At 47.2% G+C, this 19448-nt stretch overlaps 1 long non-coding RNA gene across 1 annotated transcript in view; it reads right to left on the bottom strand.

Moving 5' to 3' along the window:
• The window catches only part of LOC115831546, a 35698-nt gene that overhangs the window by 6600 nt on the left and 9650 nt on the right, over window positions 1-19448 (bottom strand). Inside the window, exon 2 of the long non-coding RNA XR_004027061.1 lies at window positions 6871-7009. This is a non-coding gene — a long non-coding RNA (uncharacterized LOC115831546). The remainder of the gene's footprint in view (window positions 1-6870; window positions 7010-19448) is intronic.

Genomic DNA, 19448 nt, shown 5'->3' with positions numbered 1-19448 from the left:
ATGAGTAAATGAAAAGGTGTGATGGAGGGATGGTAAGCAGGACAATGTGGCAGGAGCAGAGGACATGCAGGGAAAGGGGAAAGAGTAAGATTAGGAAAGATTAGGGGAAATGACAAAAGGCCTGAAATGCCAAGTAGATGCTTTCTTCCAAAGGGCATGTGCTGAAGCCTGACTTCCCAACACAGAGACTGTCTACTGCATGAATAACTGACTTGGAGCTGGAAGGAGTCAGAATCCAGGTCATCCCCCGTTCCCCCATGGAGATGGTGCAGCCCCATTTCCATCCTGGTTCCTCAGCTGACCTGCTTGCTTCCAGCCTCTATTCATCCTCTGGTGGATGCAGGCATGACCTATTCCACACACAGTGAGGGCTCAGGATGGAGCCGCACACTGGGGTCTGCCCTGGCTTTGCCAAGACACAGCATGTGCAGCTTCTCCCTGGTCCTGGAAGACAGGAGTGCCAGATGGAGTCTTTAGGTTCTATTCTCTGCAGTCCTCTGAGCCCATGGCCTTCTGGCTTGTGAGCATATGATAAACAAAGCACCTTTCCCCTTTGCTGTGGGCTGGAAGAGTAGATGGCATCGCAGAGTCCTGAAGACCCCCACAGAGCACTGACCCCACATCGCAGCTCCTCTCACTGCCTCCAGTCCCCTCGGTCCCTGTGCCCACCTGGGAAGGCTTTCTATGGGACTTTCTCACACACTCACCTATTCTGTGTGTACTAGAAGTTCATACCCAAGTCAAGACAGAAGGTGGTGCGTGGTCCAGATGTGCTAAGCTTCCAACGCAGGGGAGCCCTGTGTCATCTTAAATCTGAGATGGTAGATCCGGGCCTTGAAGTACCAGTGCAGCGTGCCACTTACTGTCTAAGACCTGGAATTGCTGGGAGGCAATGTAATAGGGTGGCATGTTGGCTTTCCAGGGCTTCCATCACAAAGACCCACGGACAGAATGACTGAAACAGCAAAACTTTATTTATTTTTTTTTTTTATTATACTTTAGGGTTTTAGGGTACATGTGCACAATGTGCAGGTTTGTTACATATGTATCCATGTGCCATGTTGATTTCCTGCACCCATTAACTCGTCATTTAGCATTAGGTGTATCTCCTAATGCTGTCCCTCCCCCCTCCCCCCACCCCACAACAGTCCCTGGAGTGTGATGTTCCCCTTCCTGTGTCCATGAGTTCTCATTGTTCAATTCCCACCTATGAGAGAGAACATGCGGTGTTTGGTTTTTTGTCCTTGCGATAGTTTACTGAGAATGATGTTTTCCATTTTCATCCATGTCCCTACAAAGGACACGAACTCATCATTTTTTATGGCTGCATAGTATTCCATGGTGTATATGTGCCACATTTTCTTAATCCAGTCTATCGTTGTTGGACATTTGGGTTGGTTCCAACTCTTTGCTATTGTGAATAGTGCTGCAATAAACATACGTGTGCATGTGTCTTTATAGCAGCATGATTTATAGTCCTTTGGGTATATACCCAGTAATGGGATGGCTGGGTCAAATGGTATTTCTAGTTCGAGATCCCTGAGGAATCGCCACACTGACTTCCACAATGGTTGAACTAGTTTACAGTCCCACCAACAGTGTAAAAGTGTTCCTATTTCTCCACATCCTCTCCAGCACCTGTGGTTTCCTGATTTTTTAATGATGGCCATTCTAACTGGTGTGAGATGATATCTCATTGTGGTTTTGATTTGCATTTCTCTGATGGCCAGTGATGATGAGCATTTCTTCATGTGTTTTCTGGCTGCATAAATGTCTTCTTTTGAGAAGTGTCTGTTCATGTCCTGTGCCCACTTTTTGATGGGGTTGTGAAACAGCAAAACTTTATTTCCTTGCAGTTCTGCCAGCAAGAAGTCCAAGATCAAGGCATCTGCAGAATCAGTTTCTTTTGAGGCCTCTCTTCTCGGCCCGTAGATGGCCGTCTTCTCCCTGCCTTCACCTGTTCTTTCCTCTGTGCGTGTCTGTGTCCTAATCTCTTCTTCTTATAAGGATATCAGTCTATTGGATTAGGGTCCACTCTAATAATCTCATTTTAACTTAATTACCTCTTTTAAAACCCTATCTCCAAATACAGTTACATTCTGAGGCACCGGGAGGGGGGCGGGGCGGGGGCTTTAGGACTGCAACACATGAGCTGGGGAGAGAGATACAAATCAGCCCATGACAGCTGGAAAGGGCTTGGCATGGAGGCCAGATGGAAAGGAGTTCAAATCCTAGCCCCTCACCTCACTGAGCCTCAGTTTCCTCATCAACAAACGGAGGGGATTATTTCTCCCTCGGGGGCACCTCTGAGGATGGAGTGAGATAAGACACATGACTGCACCCAGCGTAGTCCTGGGTACCTGGTAAATGGAGTTTATATGAACACCATTCCTGGACTCTGGCTCTCACATATTCCAGCTCCTGGTCATTCTCCGTTAACTCCATCTGTACGAACCACAGCTACATGCCAAAGGGCCATATCATGTGTTATATTTGTTCTTTCCCAATTCACCCAAACACCTCACTTTAGTGTCTCAGCTCACATTGTTTTGGACATTTTTCTTGCTAAAATCATCTACATTTATTGTTCATGAATATAGTCAGATGACCCCATCCACAGAGGGACTGTCTGGTGGGATGGTAAAGAGTTTATCAAATTCTGTAGTCCAGAGCAAATATAAAAGGAATAGGGGAAAAGAAATTGAACAAAAGAGAAGAAAGAGTTTATCAAAGTCTTGGTTTGATCCTGGCTCTGCTACTTACATGCTGTGTGAACCTAGGAAATCATTGAAACACTCAGTGTCCTCCTCTGTAACGTGAGAATCATAAAAGTAGCTCTCTCATGGGGCTGTAGTGACATTTAACTGAGCTTAGATATGAGAAGCTCTTCCAACAGGGCAAAGCACAAAGTAAGCACTGCATGTGTGTTAGCCACGATTACGATGTTTCACGGTTCTGGAATGTCCTCCTGCTCTGTCTGTATTGACAAAGCCTGCAGGCCCCCTCCTGTGAGCAGCATTCCTACTACAGAGGTGCCTGATGAACTCTGGGCCCCCTCAGTTCTCATTTGGCCTAAATGCCCAACTGTGTCCTACACTTGGCACCAAGCACGCCCGGTTTCATTTCAGGAGTGAGAGTCATACTGTGTGTCTCTGAAGGGTGTGAGCACGCGTTCATCCCCTGCTGTTTCACAGCCCAAACACAATGCTAAGTACACAGTAGGTTCTTGGGCAGCAAACAGCTGTGGACTGACTGATTGACAAAACTACATGATGACAACTGAGCAACAACCCACCTACCTGGAGGACTGCACCATAGTCTGAAATCTGCAAAGATGTTGAGGGAAAAGTGCCATTATTCTGAAACGCACTTTTTTTTTTTTTTTTTTTTTTTTTTGAGATGAGGTTTCACTCTTGTGGTCCAGGCTGGAGTAGAGTGGCGCGATCTCGGCTCACTGCAACCTCTGCCTCCCGGGTTCAAGCAATTATCCTGCCTCAGCCTCCTCAGTAGCTGGGATTACAGGCACCCGCATTTACGCCTGGCTAATTTTTTTTTTTTTTTTTTTGAAACGGAGTCTCGCTCTGTCGCCCAGGCTGGAGTGCAGTGGCGCGATGTCGGCTCACTGCAAGCTCCGCCTCCCGGGTTCACGCCATTCTCCTGCCTCAGCCTCCAGAATAGCTGGGACTACAGGTGCCTGTCACCATGCCCGGCTAATTTTTTTTTTGTATTTTTAGTAGAGACGGGGTTTCACTGTGTTAGCCAGGATGGTCTCGATATCCTGACCTCGTGATCCGCCCGCCTCGGCCTCCCAAAGTGCTGGGATTACAGGCGTGAGCCACCGCGCCCAGCCACGCCTGGCTAATTTTTCTATTTTTAGTAGAGACAGGGTTTCACTATGTTGGCCACGCTGGTCTTGGACTCCTGACCTCAGGTGATCTGCCTGCCTCGGCCTCCCAAAGTGCTGGGATTACAGGCATGAGCCACTGTGCCAGGTCCTGAAATGGAATTTTTGACCTAAATAAAATGTTTTCAAAAATAAATTAGGCCTGGCATGGTGGCTCATGCCTGTAATCCCAGCACTTTGGGAGGCCAAGGCGGGCGGATCACGAGGTCAGGAGATCGAGACCATCCTGGCTAACACGGTGAAACCCTGTGTCTACTAAAAATACAAAAAAATTAGCCGGGCACGGTGGCGGGCACCTGTAGTCCCAGCTACTCGGGAGGCTGAGGCAGGAGAATGGTGTGAACCCGGGAGGCAGAGGTTGCAGTGAGCCGAGATCGCGCCACTGCACTCCAGCCTGGGTGACAGAGGGAGACTCTGTCTCAAAAGAAAAAGAAACAAAACAAACAAATAAAAAATAAACTAGAGCTTGGGATTTTTTGTGTGTGTTGTTTTGTCTTTGTTTGTTTTGTTTTGCCTTAAGCTCCTGAGTGACTTTACTCTGATGATGGGCAAATCCTACTAACTAACCAGACTCATTTGTAAAGTTTCTGCAAATGGACCACAGCATGTCCCATTCCTGAGTCCCACAAGGAATGCCGTTGGTGGGATGGGGCAGGACTGCCCTTCAAAGTCAGTATTATGTTTTATATGAAAAAATATTCAACATCATTAATCATCAGAGAAATGAAAATCAAAACCATCTCACACCAGTCAGAATGGCTATAACTAAAAAATCAAAAAATAGCAGATGCTGGAGAGGCTGCGGAGAAAAGGCCACGCATTCTTGGTGGGAATGTAAATTAGTGCAGCCACTGTGGAAAGCAGTCTGACGATTTCTCACATAACTTAAAACAGAGCTACCATTCAACCCAGCAATCCCATAACTGGATATATTCTCAAAGGACTATAGATCATTCTACCAAAAAGACATATGCGTTCGTATGTTCATCACAGCACAATTTCCAATAGCAAAGACATCGAATCAACCTAGGTACCCATCAACAATGGATTGGATGCAGAAAATGTGGTCTATATACACCATGGAATACTACACAGTCACACAAAAAGAATAAAATCATGTCCTTTGTAGCAACACAGATGCAGCTGAATGTCATAATCTTGAGAGAATTAACACAGGAACAAAAAACCAAATACCGTATATTCTCACTTATAAGTGGGAGCTAAACACTGGGTACTCACGGACATAAAGATGGCAACAATCAACACTGGGCATTACTAGAGAAGGGAGGGGGCAAAGGCTGAAAAACTACCTATTGGGCACTGTGCTCACTACCTGGGTGCTGGGGCCATTTGTACCTCCAACCTCAGCATCACACAATACAGCCATGTAACAAACCTGCATATGTAACCACTGGATCTAAAATAAAAGTTAGTTTTTTTAAGAAGTCAATGTTATGTTTTGTTTTGTTTTGTTTTTTGAGATGGAGTCTCGCTGTCGCCCAGGCTGGAGTGCAGTGGCGTGTTCTCGGCTCACTGCAGGCTCTGCCCCCAAGGGTTCATGCCATTCTCCTGCCTCAGCCTCCCGAGTAGCTGGGGCTACAGGCGCCCACCACCTCACCCAGCTAATTTTTTGTATTTTTGGTAGAGACAGGGTTTCACCGTGTTAGCCAGGATGGTCTCGATCTCCTGACCTCGTGATCCGCCCGCCTCGGCCTCCCAAAGTGCTGGGATTACAGGCGTGAGCCACCGTGTCCTGCCGTCAATATTATGTTTTAAAGACTGGTAACGTAAGAAATCTGGAATCAGGATAAGGGTCCCAAACTTTGGAGCACAGCACACTTCCCTGCCTGAGTGGTTTTATGTTAAGTAAGTTTATTTGTTTAATCCTCACAAGAGCCCCTGTGGCGGATAAGGAGTCTGAGGCATGAGGACTCAGTTACTGGCCCCAGACTGGACAACAATCAGCAGCAGAGCCAGCCTCACTCCTGGCAGCCTGGTGACAGGGTATAAAGCCCCGACCATCCCTCGACCCTGCCTTCCACCTGAGGTTGGTGTTGCACTTCTCATGGTGATGGGCAGGTTCCCACAGGCTCCTCACAGCACACCATGTGGGTGGCAGACAAGGAGAGGACTCTTCTGCCCATCTGCCCATCTTGCAGGCGGGAAGTCCAAGTCACGGGCTGTTATGAGTAGCATCCTGGGCTTCTCTGCTGTCTCTACCTCCACACCCCGAAGGTAGGCGCTCTTAGCAAGAGGCAAGTCAATGCATTTGCCCATTTGATTTAGGAAATGCCCACTGTGCTCCAGGGCAGGCCAGGTCCTCAGCTGGACACCCAGAGGACCACAGAAGGGACAAGACCAGCCCAGCCCTGTGGAAGGTACGAGGCCTGTGTGTGGTGGGGCAGAAACACACATGCCTGTCCTCGGAGGGGAAAGTACAAGTGCAGAGTGAATCCCAGGAGGGCAAGATCATCACCCTCTGGGGTTATCAGAGAGACTTCCTAGAGGGTAATATACCTGCCGACTTCCTGAACCAAGTCTCACAGTCCCATGTGTGTCCCTCACCTAGTAGCCAACAAAAGAATGGTTTGGGCTTCCTCAGCTATCGAAGGAGGCCATTCACCAGGCTCCCTGGCTTGGGCTTGACGTTGGCTCCCATTCCCAGTTCATCCCAGCGTCTACACAGAGTGTCCACCCAGCAGCTCCATCCCTTTTCCAGCCCTGTGATCTGCCTTAGACCTTTCTGAACTCGGCTCACTCAATTTGACCTTCAGGATGATGTACGGCCCCCTGGAATTCAGCATCTTCCCTCCCAGCCTCTTCGGGTGCCCATCCTGCCCAGCCCTCCTCACTGGCCCCAGCAACAGACAGATTTGAAAAGTCAGAACTGAAGAGAAGGACATTCAGGACATGCCCCAGAGAGTTCTGGCCTTCCTTCTCCTCCGGGAAGTGGACAACCTACTCACCCATCTTCAAAATCCTCATCGTCTCATCCTTGAGGCTATTTTCCAAAATGAACGTCGGAGATCACGTTTGTCATGAGTTGATGGTTTCTAGGGTAATTTTTCCCTTGAGAAAATCTTGACTTCCTTACACAGGAGCTGGCTGTGTGTGGTGCAAAGGGAAGAGGGAGATGCATTGCTAAAGAGTAGAATGGATATCTTTGACACAGAAAATGAATTCCCGGCCTGTGCAGGAAAATGAGAAAAGACAGGGAAATGGAAACCTTCCTCCCAAATATCCCAGGACCCCCAAGTATCTGCTAGCAGCCAAGCAGCCATGCGGCCTGTGTCTCCACTGAGCTCTAGGAGAGACCCTCAGGGCTGCTCTAGGGGAGAGATTCCAGCCAAGCTGCCAATAATAGCATTAGCATCAGCCCTCCCAGCTTTCTCCTCTTTTGTGCCCGGTAAAGGAATCACCCATCGTCTCTACCACCCTTCATTGAACCCTTTTCTTCCTTATCATGCCACCCTAGGGGTTTAAAATCTCTGCCATAAGAGTCAGAACCCCCTTCTGTTTGTCTCAGAGCCCCTCCCCATTGCCTGTTCCAGCCTGCTGTCCTTTGGTTCAAACCTTTGTGCCCACTGACCTCTGCTGTGCTCGCCAGCTTCCAGCACCTGCCCTACACTTGCTCTGTCTCTATTGCTTTTTTGTACCCATTTAACTGATTGACTGGCCTCTGCCCTTCCTCCAGGACAGGATGGCTTAGCTTTGCGAAGCCTCTGCAGGGAAGGAGCCCACATGAGCCAGATGCACACCTACTGCCTGGGCAGTGCATCCTGCCTCTGATGGGCCAGGCTTTCACTCTGCCAGGGCCCTGATCTTAGCTGTGACCAGCCACCCCACAACCCACACCATTGCAGACACACAGTGGCCAGCGTGGACTGCAGCAGCTGCTTAGCAGTTGTCTGGGCCCATTAGACTCCTCCCTCTTATCTGAGGCTCTCCAGACTTGTGTCCAGGGCCTGACAGTCTAACCACAGTCATCTGTTCTGCATGTAGCAGAACAAGCACCTTCTAGAAATGTAAAAATATCTTTACCTTCCATTTATTGGACTATTTTCTTGTCTCCAGCTACAACAAGGAAAGGAGCCAAAGAGGACCACTCGAGTGACACCCCTGGTGTATACACTGGAAACATGATAATAAGCAGAGCGTGGACCACTCCGGATCTCACTGTCAATGGCCCTCTCCCAGCCCTGCACTCCCACAGAACTTGGGTAAACCTCTGTCAAACACCCATCAGACCTTAATGTCACATTAATTTTGCATAATGATGATCTCTCCTTCTAGAATTTCAGTTTTTTAAGGGTAGGGAATGTATCTTCACCCATTCTTGTATTCCTTCAGGTATTAATGTTATCAGTCAACAGCATTTACTGAGCACCTGCTTTATGCCCAGGCCTTGCCCTAGACCCTGGGATGCAAAGATAAATAAGATACAGGCCAGGCTCATGCCTGTAATCCAAGCACTTTGGGAGGCTGAGGTGGGTGGATCACAAGGTCAAGAGATCGAGACTATCCTGGACAATGTGGTGAAACCCGTCTCCACTAAAAATACAAAAATTAGCTGGGCGTGGTGGTGCGCACCTGTAGTCCCAGCTACTCCAGCGGCTGAGGCAGGAGAATCACTTGAAGCCAGGAGGCGGAGGTTGCAGTGAACCAAGGTCACGCCACTGCGCTCCAGCCTGGCGACAGATAAATAACATACAGTCCCTGTCCTTGAGGCTCCCAGTCCAGTGATTGGTAAATAGATGTTTATACCTCAGCAGGACAAATTCAATAATAGAAAAATGCAGAGGACAATGTGAGTGAAAAGGAAGAAGCATTTTCCCCATTTCAGGAGGTCATAAAACACATCACAGAGAAGGAGGTTTCTAAACTGGGCTTTGAAGGATGACTAGGAGTTCTTTGGGCCAGAAAGACATTGCAGAAGTGAACATGTACCAACATCATTGATAAAACCTCAGCAATTGTGGTTCCTGGCACATAGAAAATGCTCAGGAAAAGTTGCTAAGTTGCACTAAGTGAGAATATTGTGACTGATGGAAACCCAGTCCAAGGACTTGGGAAAGAGGGCCCCATCCTAACTCTTCTGCCTCAAACCTGGAGACACATTGGAGTCACTTGGAAAGTGTGAGAAAACACTGATGTTCCAGTGTCACTCCCTGCTGCCCCCACCCCAGAGATCCTCATATAATTGGCCAGAGAGGCTGCCTGGACTTCGAGACTCTTAAAACCTCCTCAGGTGATTCCAAGAGGCAGCCTTGTTTGAGAACCACTGATTTAGACCAGTGCTTCTCAAACTTAATGTGCAAATAGATGCGGGCAATCTTGTTAAAATGCAGATTCTGACACAGCAAGATGGGCCTGAGAATCTTCATTTCTAACTAGCCCCTGGTAACACCGCTGCTGCTGGTCCTGGGACCACTGTTTGAGTAGTGAGGCTCTCTGAGGCTTAATGCCCAAAGGCAATTTAGCTGGCCTCAGCAATGTGCCTGCATGCAGGGGTGATATTCCAAATCTGAAGGGAAGGGTACATGTGGGGGCACCAAGTGCTCAGAATGGACGTAGCGGCCACAGCTCTGAAGCCTCTGCTGCCCCTGGTGTGAGTTAACTCCTAGTTGTGGGTGGGGAAGATGCTAGGGGGAGGGCTGGGCGGTCAAGGCCACAGGGGGTGCCTGGGAGAAGTGGGGACAGCAGCCTGTTTACCCACCTCCCTGTTGTAAGAGCTGGCATCGAATACCGGTGTCTGCCAGCTGGCTGTCCCCCCACCCACGGCCTGCACCCAAGGCCGAGGAACAGCCAAGAAGGCCTGGCGAGCAGCATCCTACGGAGAGGACAGCGAGGAGGCCGCCTTGGCAGGAGCTGCCTGCTGGATAAACATTGTTCTGTTTTTTTCTTTTTTCTCTTCAAACAAGCCCTTCTCAGCACTGGCCACATCATCTTAAACAAGGCCTCTCAGTGCTGTTGACACAAAGGCAGGGATGGTCATTCCAGTCCAGGGATAAAACTCGGATCCTCCCATAATGGTGGGCACTTCCTCTCGGGAAGAACACCAGTGAATCAGGAAATTCAGCAAGCCGGGTCTAAGCCCTGCCCTCGGGCTAGGCTCAGGTTTTTTGTTGGTTTGGGTGGATTTCTTTCTCCCCAAAGCTCTGCTTGTTTCATGTGCCTGGTCAGCAGATATGTCAGCCCCAGACAATGGCCTCTTTCTGCAGACAATGGTCAGCGTGAGGAATGTCGCAGGAGGGCAGGGCTTGGGGAGGGACAATCCTGCTTTCAGAAGCCAGTGGCCGAGTGGGTGCTGCAGGGAGGGTCCTGCTGTCACCAGGGCAGCCTCCTCAAAGGCACCATTTATAGGACCTGCAGCCCCAGAAAAGTGGAAGCTCTGGGCAGCAGCGGAATCAGAGAGCAGCCCCCTCGCCCGCTGCTCCCGGCAGACTCGCCCTGCCTGCTTTATCGGCGAGGCTCCTGCAACCACAATTCCTACCATGCAGACTTTGTTTAATGAAAAAACAAATAGTTACCCCCAAATTAGACCGAGGCCTGCTGTTCCCTCAGCCACTCCTCCTGCAGTACCCAGCCTGTGCCTCACTGGCCAGCTCTCCAGAAAAGAAAGGGCTTATTCATCCTCAAAGGTGGAAACTCGCCTTCTCCCAGGGAAATTGTGTAACCGTTTTGTAGTGGAACCGACTACAGGCCTCAAGGTCTTTTGCAAAAAGAAAAACAGATAAGAAGGCGGTGGCGGGAGCCAATGCTGGCTGTCTTCGATTTGCTCATTGCAGAATGATTTTCTGACAGAGATCATAGGCCCACAAGTCACATCGGCTGGTCCCTGGATTTCAAGGATCCTCACTGTGATTGGAAAATTAAGTGATAGCCATGCATGCATGCATTTATTCATTCATTCCTCCAGCACAATGCATGGCACATAATAGATGCTTAGTAAACATTTGTTGAATGAATGAAATGTTTTGTAATATCTGATTCTATCTCTCCATGCTCAGAAAACCTTCAACAGCTCCCTATTGCCTATATTATCAACTTCATCTCTCTTAGCATAGCTTACCACTTGTAACTGGCCCCTCAAATACCTCTCCAACCCTCCAACCTCCACATGCTCCCAATCCCAACCCTCCAACATACACATATGCTGCCTGCTGTTTCTTGAACCAGACCATTGTTGTGTGAGCCTCTAGACCTTTGTCCCAGCTGTCTCTTAACCTCAAGGCCCTTTCCAAGCTTCTTCTAGGGATCTGGTGATTTCCTCTCCCATGAGACTCAAGCCAGTGTTTGCTCCTCTTCTTAAAAGCCATCGCCAAATACAAAAAATTAGCCGGGCGTGGTGCGGGGGGTGGGGGGCGCCTGTAGTCCCAGCTACTCAGGCGGCTGAGGCAGAAGAATGGCGTGAACCCGGGAGGCAGAGCTTGCAGTGAGCTGAGATCGGGCCACTGCACTCCAGCCTGGGGGACAGAACGAGACTCCATCTCAAAAAAAAAAAAAAAAAAGCCATCGCCAAAGTGTCAGGCTCCACAGCCTCGCTCTTGTTCATGGCCCTATCATGGCACTTGCCACTCTGCCTTCTATCTGCCTGTTGCAACCATGCTGCGTACTTCTTGAGAGCGGGAACTGAGTCTGACTTACCTCCATACACCCAGTGGGGGCCCAGGATCCAGTCCATCATAGATCCTCAGTAACTACAGAGACCAACTAGTCCTGGTTTGCCTAGGACATTCCTTGTCTTAGCACTGAAAGTCCCATATCCCGGGACACCCCTTAGTCCTAGACAAACTGGAACTGTTTGTCCTCATATCAGTAAATGAGTAGTGAATGAATAAATGCCTAGGTCTCTATTCTTTCTTTCATTCACTTAACACACGTAGTAAAAATCTGTGAGCCGGGTCCCATGCTCATCCAGTTAGAGGGTGTTTCTAAACAGCTTCACGGCCCAGCATTGCAAAAGGACAGCTCTTTGGGGTTGAGTTAGCCTTAAGTCCATGGGGCATCTTTCCTAGATCCCTGTTTATCTCCTCCGCTATCTCTTCCGGCATCCACACCACGTTGTTTACAATGCATCTGTTGACATCTGCCTTATCTCTCCCTGGATTTGCTCTGGGCCTCCCTGGGTCTGCTGCCCTCAGAAAGGACGAGCCCTCTAGCCTGACAGAGGAATTCCTAGCTAAGGCTTTATAAGTCAAAAGACCCACACTGGAGCTTGGGTCCCAGAGCAGCCCCCAGCCCTGGGCCCTCAGAACGAGAGCGATTGCAGCCAGGACGCATGTGTCTGCCCAGCCGTCCTCAGACCCTGGGGCTGCTTGGACCCATCTGTTTCCCAGTTCTAGGTCAAATCAAGCTGAGAAAGGATCAGGCTTCATTTGACCTGAGATGGCTGGAGCATCTGGCTGCTCCCTCTACCTCCCCCACCCTGGCGAGATGAGCCTAAGTCCCCCATCCCCCTCGGTGGGCTCTCAGAGATGCCATCTTTTCCATGGTGATTTCAGGGCTTCTGGGAAGTGTGACCCAATAGAGGCCACAAAGACAGACACATGTGGCTTGAATCCCAGCTCAACTACTTAGCTGAGTGGCTCTAGGTAAGTTACTTAACCTCTCCATGCTGCCTCATTTAAGCAGGGATATTGATAATGCTCACTTTGCAACATTGTTATAAAGACTATAGAAGATTTGTCCAGCTCCCTGTCCAGCGCACAGTAGGCGCTCCAACAAGCAAACAGAATCAACAACCGTTTGCAGTTAATTCATTCAGCACCTTAGAACCAGGCTTGTACCTTTTGGCATCTCGCTCTGCTGACTAGAGAAGGGCTAGTATCACTCATCAAGTCCTTCCTTATTTAAGATGTGCTCCCCTCTAAGAGGAAGGCCCAAGTTGCAGAAGCTGCTTCTAACCAAGATGATGAATAAAAGTTGTTCCTTTAAATTGGAAAGTTCCTAAGAATCTTTGGTTAACAAAGGACAAGAAAAACAAATATTAACAGATGGATTTCTTTTTAATCCTTGTGCTAAAACTGCACAATAGAAATGTTGAAAGTTGCCAACTGTTGATTTGAAAGCCCAGCATGAAGGTAAATACGAGGCACCTTGATATGTGACCATTTGGAGGTCACACTTCGAAGAAGCTATAGTAGAAAAGCTCTCTCCTTCCGCATGTTGAAATGATTTTCTTTCATCAAAAAAGCAACTGCCTGGCTCTCCAGGAAGCAGAGCCTGTGAGTTGTGCGCATAATGGACAGTCACCCTTTTAAAATACACATGAGTTTCACCAACCTGCTCCATCCACGTTGCCTCTACTGCCTTTGCCTGTCATCTGGACAATCCCTAGCTCACCTTTCAGGTTCCACCTTTCCACATAATCTTAATGTCCCTATTTATTTCTTGCTTGTTTCTATGAACACTTTTTTATTACATCAAAATTAATAGATTTGCACCACAAGAAGTCAGGACTACTGAACGGCAAAACCATGATATTTTTGGAAAGCCCCTCTAAGTTTTGCCTTGTTTCTCAGCAGTAGCCCTGAATTAATTACTTTAGGGAAATCTTTTGATCACAACTTTGCATGTGTATGTCTGGACTCACATACATTTAAGAATGTGCTGTGCATGAGGGCGCCCAGGCACATAAAAAGGATGAATATCCTAATGATGAAGTCATTGTACAGCAGATGTGACATAGGCAACTCTGCACATCAATAGCAGGTTGCTTTCTATTATATTCTATCTTTTTAAAAGTCAAGTTGGAGAAACACTGGAAATTAATTGGGATAGCCATAAAGACAACATTTGAAACATTACTGCACATGCCGTACCCATTTTTCCCAATTAGTCTTTTGAAATATGTGCTTTTATTCCTAATTTCTGAGTAATTGTCCACTTTGGAACTCTTACAAAATGGGTAGGTATTTAAGAACCATAATGACCTATGATCTTTGACCCAAGGTGATCTTTACTGGGGGGACCCGTGAAAGATTGATTTGAGCAGAGCTGAGTTAGACAAATAAGCCATTCACATAACTTCAAATCTGGAGGCAAATCAGGTAAAAATGTGAGCAACCTTTGTGGCCTGGAATTTCCTGTCCCCATAGTCAGGAATTAGGACAATACTCCTAGCTTCAGCAAGTATTGATGAAGAAGTTTCTATATCTTCTTCAAATAGCCCCGTAGAATGATCCAATAGGGCATCTACGTCCCGTCAATGACTGAGCTGGTTTCCTGCCAAATACCTTTGAAAAGGAACTCAAAAGGGTGCCTTTCACATAACTTAGAGCAACAACTCTTAATATTTCAATCACAAGCACTCCTTTAAAAAAAAATATTTTCTCCAAAGAGCCCAGTTTTGGGGAGACTCTGTTAAACAAACTACACTAACTTGTTTTCCAAATTTTCTATCATCAAAACACAGGAAATTGCATGAAAGCTTCTGATAGAGTTGAGGTCACTGGAGCTGCCACACGGTGAGGACATGATTACAACCAGAGAAAAACTGGTCAGTGCTTTGTGCCCTGGCGAGCCTGAGTAAAGGCATTTTTTTTTTTTTTTAGATGGAGTCTCTCTCTGTCGCCCAGGCTGGAGTGCAGTGGCACAATCTTGGCTCACTGCAACTTCTGCCTCCTGGGTTCAAGCAATTCTCCTGCCTCAGCCTCCTGAGTAGCTGGGACTACAGGTGCACACCACCACACCCAGCTAATTTTTTGTGTTTTAGTAGAGACAGGTTTTCAACATGTTGCCCAGGCTGGTCTCAAACTCCTGAGCTCAGGCAATCTGCCCGTCTCAGCCTCCCAAAGTGCTAGGATTACAGGTGTGAGCCACTGCGCCCAGCCTAAGGCATGATTTTAGCTACCTTGGGGCAAAATGTTTAACTGTCAATGATCATTCCAGAAGCCTTGGCATGGAGGAGCCCAGGCTGGGAACCCCTAACCCTGAAGCTTCATTCCCTCCATTTCTAAGCCCACTGCCCATGTCATGAGAGCAAGTCGGCAGAGAAGGAGGGTGTAAGAGCCAGATGGAGGCTTTGTTTGTTTTCCCTAAAGTGTTATTTATTGTAAAACAAAGGAAAAAATTTGACATTAATGAAAATTTTAAAACAGAGAAGCATCAATAGTAATCCTGTGATCAACGTTTTAATTTTCTTCTACAGTGTCTCCAGGCTTTATCCACATGTACACCCTCACTATCTGTGGATTCCATACTTGTGAATTCACCTACTTGTTAAAATGTATTTGTAACTCCAAAATCAGTACTTGTGGCACTTCTTGGTTGTCCATAGACATGCACAAAGTGGTGGAAATTTTGAGTAGTTCCACACACATGTTGCCAGCAGAGTTTGAACAGGACAAGTTCTGCCTCCTTGTTTCAGCTCACATACTGTAAATGAGCATCCCTTTCACAGACTATTTAGTGCCCACGTTTTTTGCATTTTTGTGCTTTCTGTTGGAAATCTGTCTGTTTTAAATGGCTCCTAAGCATAGTGCTGAAGTGTTGTCTAGTGTTTCTGAGTGCAGGGAGGCTGGGATGTGCCTTACAGAGAGAATAGTGTTAGATGAGCTTCATTTCAACATGACTTCAAGGGCTATTGGCCATGAGTTTCATTTTAGTGAATCAACAAGATTCTGTCTTTGGATAGAAGCCTGCATAAAATAAAGTTATGAATTAATCAACTAACAAAACATTATAACCAGAGGCTCTCAGGACTCTGTGTTCCTCCTAGAGGCAATGGTTCAGCATTCACTAATTCAGTGTTCATGGCAATATGGTTTGGCTGTGTCCCCACTGAATTTCATCTTGAGTTGTAGGTCCCATAATCCCCATGTGTTGTGGGAGGGACAAGGTGGAGATAATTGAATCATGGGTGCAGTTTATCCCATCCTGTTCTCGTGATAGTGTGTTAGTTCTCATGAGATCTGATGGTTTAATAAGGGGCTTCCTCCTTCACTGGGCACTCATTCTTCTCCTTCCTGCTGCCATGTGAATAAGAACATGTTTGCTTCCCCTTCTGCCATAATTGTACATTTCTTGAGGCCTCCCCAGCCCTGCAGAACTGTGAGTTGATTAAACCTCTTTTCTTTATAAACTACTCAGTCTAAGGTATGTCTTTATTAGCAGAATGAAAACAGACTAATATAGTAAATTGGTACTCAGAATGGGGCACTGCTGTAAAGATACCCAAAAATGTGGATAACGGGCTGAAGTTGGAACAATTTGGAGGGCTCAGAAGACAGAAAAATGTGGAAAAGTTTGGAACTCTCCAGAGACTTGGAGGGCTCAGAAGACAGGAAGATGTGGGAAAGTTTAGAACTTCCTACAGACTTGAATGGCTTTGACCAAAAGGCTGATAGTGATATGAACAATGACGTCCAGACTGAGGTGGTCTCAGACGGAGATGAGGAACTTGTTGGGAACCGGAGTAAAGGTCACTTTTGCTATGCAAATGGACTGGCTGCATTTTGCCCCTGCCCTAGAGATCTGTGGAACTTTGAACTTGAATTTAGAGTATCTGGCAGAAGAAATTTCTAAGTGGAAAAGTGTTCAAGAAGCAGAGCATAGAAGTTTGGAAAATTTGCAGCCTGATGATGTGACAGAAAAGGAAAATCCATTTACTGGGGAGAAATTCAAGCTGGCTGCAGAAATTTGCATAAGTAATGAGAAACCAAATGTTAATCACTAAGACAATGCGGAAAATGTCTCCAGGGCATGTCAGAGATCTTCAATGCAGCCCCTCCCATCACAAGCCTGGAGGCCTAGGAGGAAAAAATGGTTTTCTGGGCTAGGCCCAGGGCCCCACTGCTCTATGCAGCCTCGGGACATGATGCCCTAAGTCCCAGCTGCTTCAGCTCCAGCCATGGCTAAAAGGGGCCAACATACAACACAGGCCATTGACTCAGAGGGTGCAGGCCCCAAGCATTGGCAGCTTACATGTGGTGTAGAGCCTGTGGGTACACAGAAGTCAAGAATGGAGGTTTCAGAACCTTCACCTAGATTTCTGAAGATGCATGGAACTGCCTTTCATGTCTGGGCAGAAGTTTGTTGCAGGGGCAGGGCCCTCATGTAGAACCTCTGCTAGTAGGGCAGTGCAGAAGGAAAATGTGGGGTTGTAGCCCCCACACAGACTCCCCACTAGAGCAACTGCCTAGTGGGGCTGTGAGAAGACAGCTACTGTCCTCCAGACCCCAGAATGGTAGATCCACCAACAACTTTCACTATGCTCCTGAAAAAGCCACAGGCACTGAACACCAACCCATGAAAGCAGCTGGGAGCGGGGGATGTACCCTGCAAAGCCACAGGGGCAGAGCTGCCCAAGGCCATGGGAGCGCACCCCTTGCATCAGCATGACCTGGAGGTGAGACATCCAGGAGATCATTTTAGAACTTTAAGTTTAATGACTGCACTATTGGATTTTGTATTTGCAAGGGGCCTGTAACTCCTTTGTTTGGGCCAATTTCTCCCACTTGAAATGGGTGTATTTACCCAACGCCTGTACTCCCATTATATCTAGTAAGTAACTAACTTGCTTTTGATTTTACAGGCTCACAGGAAGAAGGGACTTGCCTCGTCCCAGATGAGACTTTGGGCTTGGATTTTTGAGTTAATGCTGGAATTAGTTAAGCTTTGGGGGATGGTTGTAAGGGGATAATTGTGTTTTGAATCATGAGGACAAGAGATTTGGGAGGGGCCAGGGGCAAAATCATATGGTTTGGCTGTTTCCTCACCCAATCTCACCTTAATTATAGTTCCCATAATCCCTACATGTCCTGGGAGGGACCAGGTGGAGATAATTAAATCATAGGGGCAGTTTCCCCCATCTTGTTCTTGTGATAGTGAGTTAGTTCTCACAAGAGCTGATGTTTTTATAAGGGGCTTCCCCCTTTGCTGGGCACTCATTCTTCTCCTTCCTGCTGCCATGTGAAGAGGGGTGTGTTTGCTTCTCCTTCGGCCATGATTGTAAGTTTCCTGAGGCATTCCCAGCCCTGCAGAACTGTGAGTCAATTAAACCTCTTTCCTTTATAAGTTACTTAGTCTCAGGTATGTCTTTGTTAGTAAAGTAAGAACAGACTAATAAACTTATAAAACATAACTATTGTGAATAACGAAGCTTAATTGTACTTAGAATATCTTTTCCTGCTTATTTCAGTTCATATATGATAAGCAATTGTCAGTGTTGCCATACATGAATACTCCTTTGAGTGGACCAGCCATCGTCTACTTTACTATTCCCTTATTGATGGGCCTCTAGGTTTTTTCCATTGTTTCAATTTTATAGATGAGGCTGCAAAAGGAATCTTCATGGATATAGTGTGTGGGCTCCACAAAGACACCTATTATCTACAAGTCTGCAGCCTCAGAGCATATTTCAGTGCTTGACATATAGTTTAATCTCAATAAATGTTTATCAAGTGAGTGAATGACATAAGTTTGGACAATGATGATCAGGGACAGTCAGTCCAACAGGTAAGACTCTTGGTAGGTGTTCAATAAATGTCTGTTCCTTGATGCCTGAACATCTACTGATTACCACCTGCTATGTCTCTGTAGCTAGCACTGTGCCTGCATCTTTACTTTCATTATATTGTTTAATCCCCACTACCTTTGGAGGTAAATTTTATTAGCCTCATTTTACCAGTAAAGAAATTGAGATTTATATAAGTCATCTGTGAACAGTCACGCAGCTGACTAGAGCCCCTGCTGTGACTCTAGCTCAGGTCTTGGTGATTTCAAATACTCTGCTTTTTCTACTGCACCAGGCTGGAGCCATCTGTGGTCCTGAGCCTTGCTGGCACAACTCCTGTGGTCACCAGATCAGAGGGAGCAGGATCAGCCAGCCTCCTACAAAGGCCACTGGGACACATAATCCCTAAGGCTCTGCTTTCTCCTCCCCTCCCCATAATTCTCCCACCTGAATTCCTCCTTTCTCCTGTAATCACACATGCCTGACATGATGGCTGTTTCTATTCTCTGGTCCTGGGCTCTGCCTCTATGGAGGTAATTGGCAGGCACTCAGCCTTCAATACCTTGTCCCAGGTTAACTGAAACTCACACCTGACTTGACTATGATGTGGGGATGGATGCAATGATGCAAGGAGGGCAGAGGCTATTGGATTCCAGAAGCTTTTCAAGGTGGGGGATTTGATCTCCTCTTTTGATTTGAATGGATCTGAGTTGGCAGTGGGGATGTGAGCAATGTTGGGCCTTTCTTGACATTTATAAAAAACGAGGTAAAGATGGAAATGAGGTTTATTTCTTCTACATTTCAGAAACACAGGGATCATCTTGGCTGGTATCCCCTCAGGGAGGGGATGTCTGATATTAGGCATAAACCCTCAGCTTTGAGATCATTAACAGCAGACCTCAGACATGCTGGTGGCTCCCAAAACCAGGGCCAGCAGCTTCTTGCAAAGTCAGAGGCACACTTGTTGGCTTGTCGATAACCCTTCTCATCTGCTATTTTGTAAAGCACTTAAACTGCCATCATGGTCTCCGTCTCACAACGCCATCAGGCAGGAAGAGAGAAGATGGTGTTTCCTCCTCTGGGAAT

The sequence above is a fragment of the Nomascus leucogenys genome, chromosome 19 (assembly GCF_006542625.1).
Source record: "Nomascus leucogenys isolate Asia chromosome 19, Asia_NLE_v1, whole genome shotgun sequence".
Lineage (NCBI taxonomy): Eukaryota > Metazoa > Chordata > Mammalia > Primates > Hylobatidae > Nomascus > Nomascus leucogenys.
This window is presented reverse-complemented; position numbering and strand designations above follow the sequence as displayed.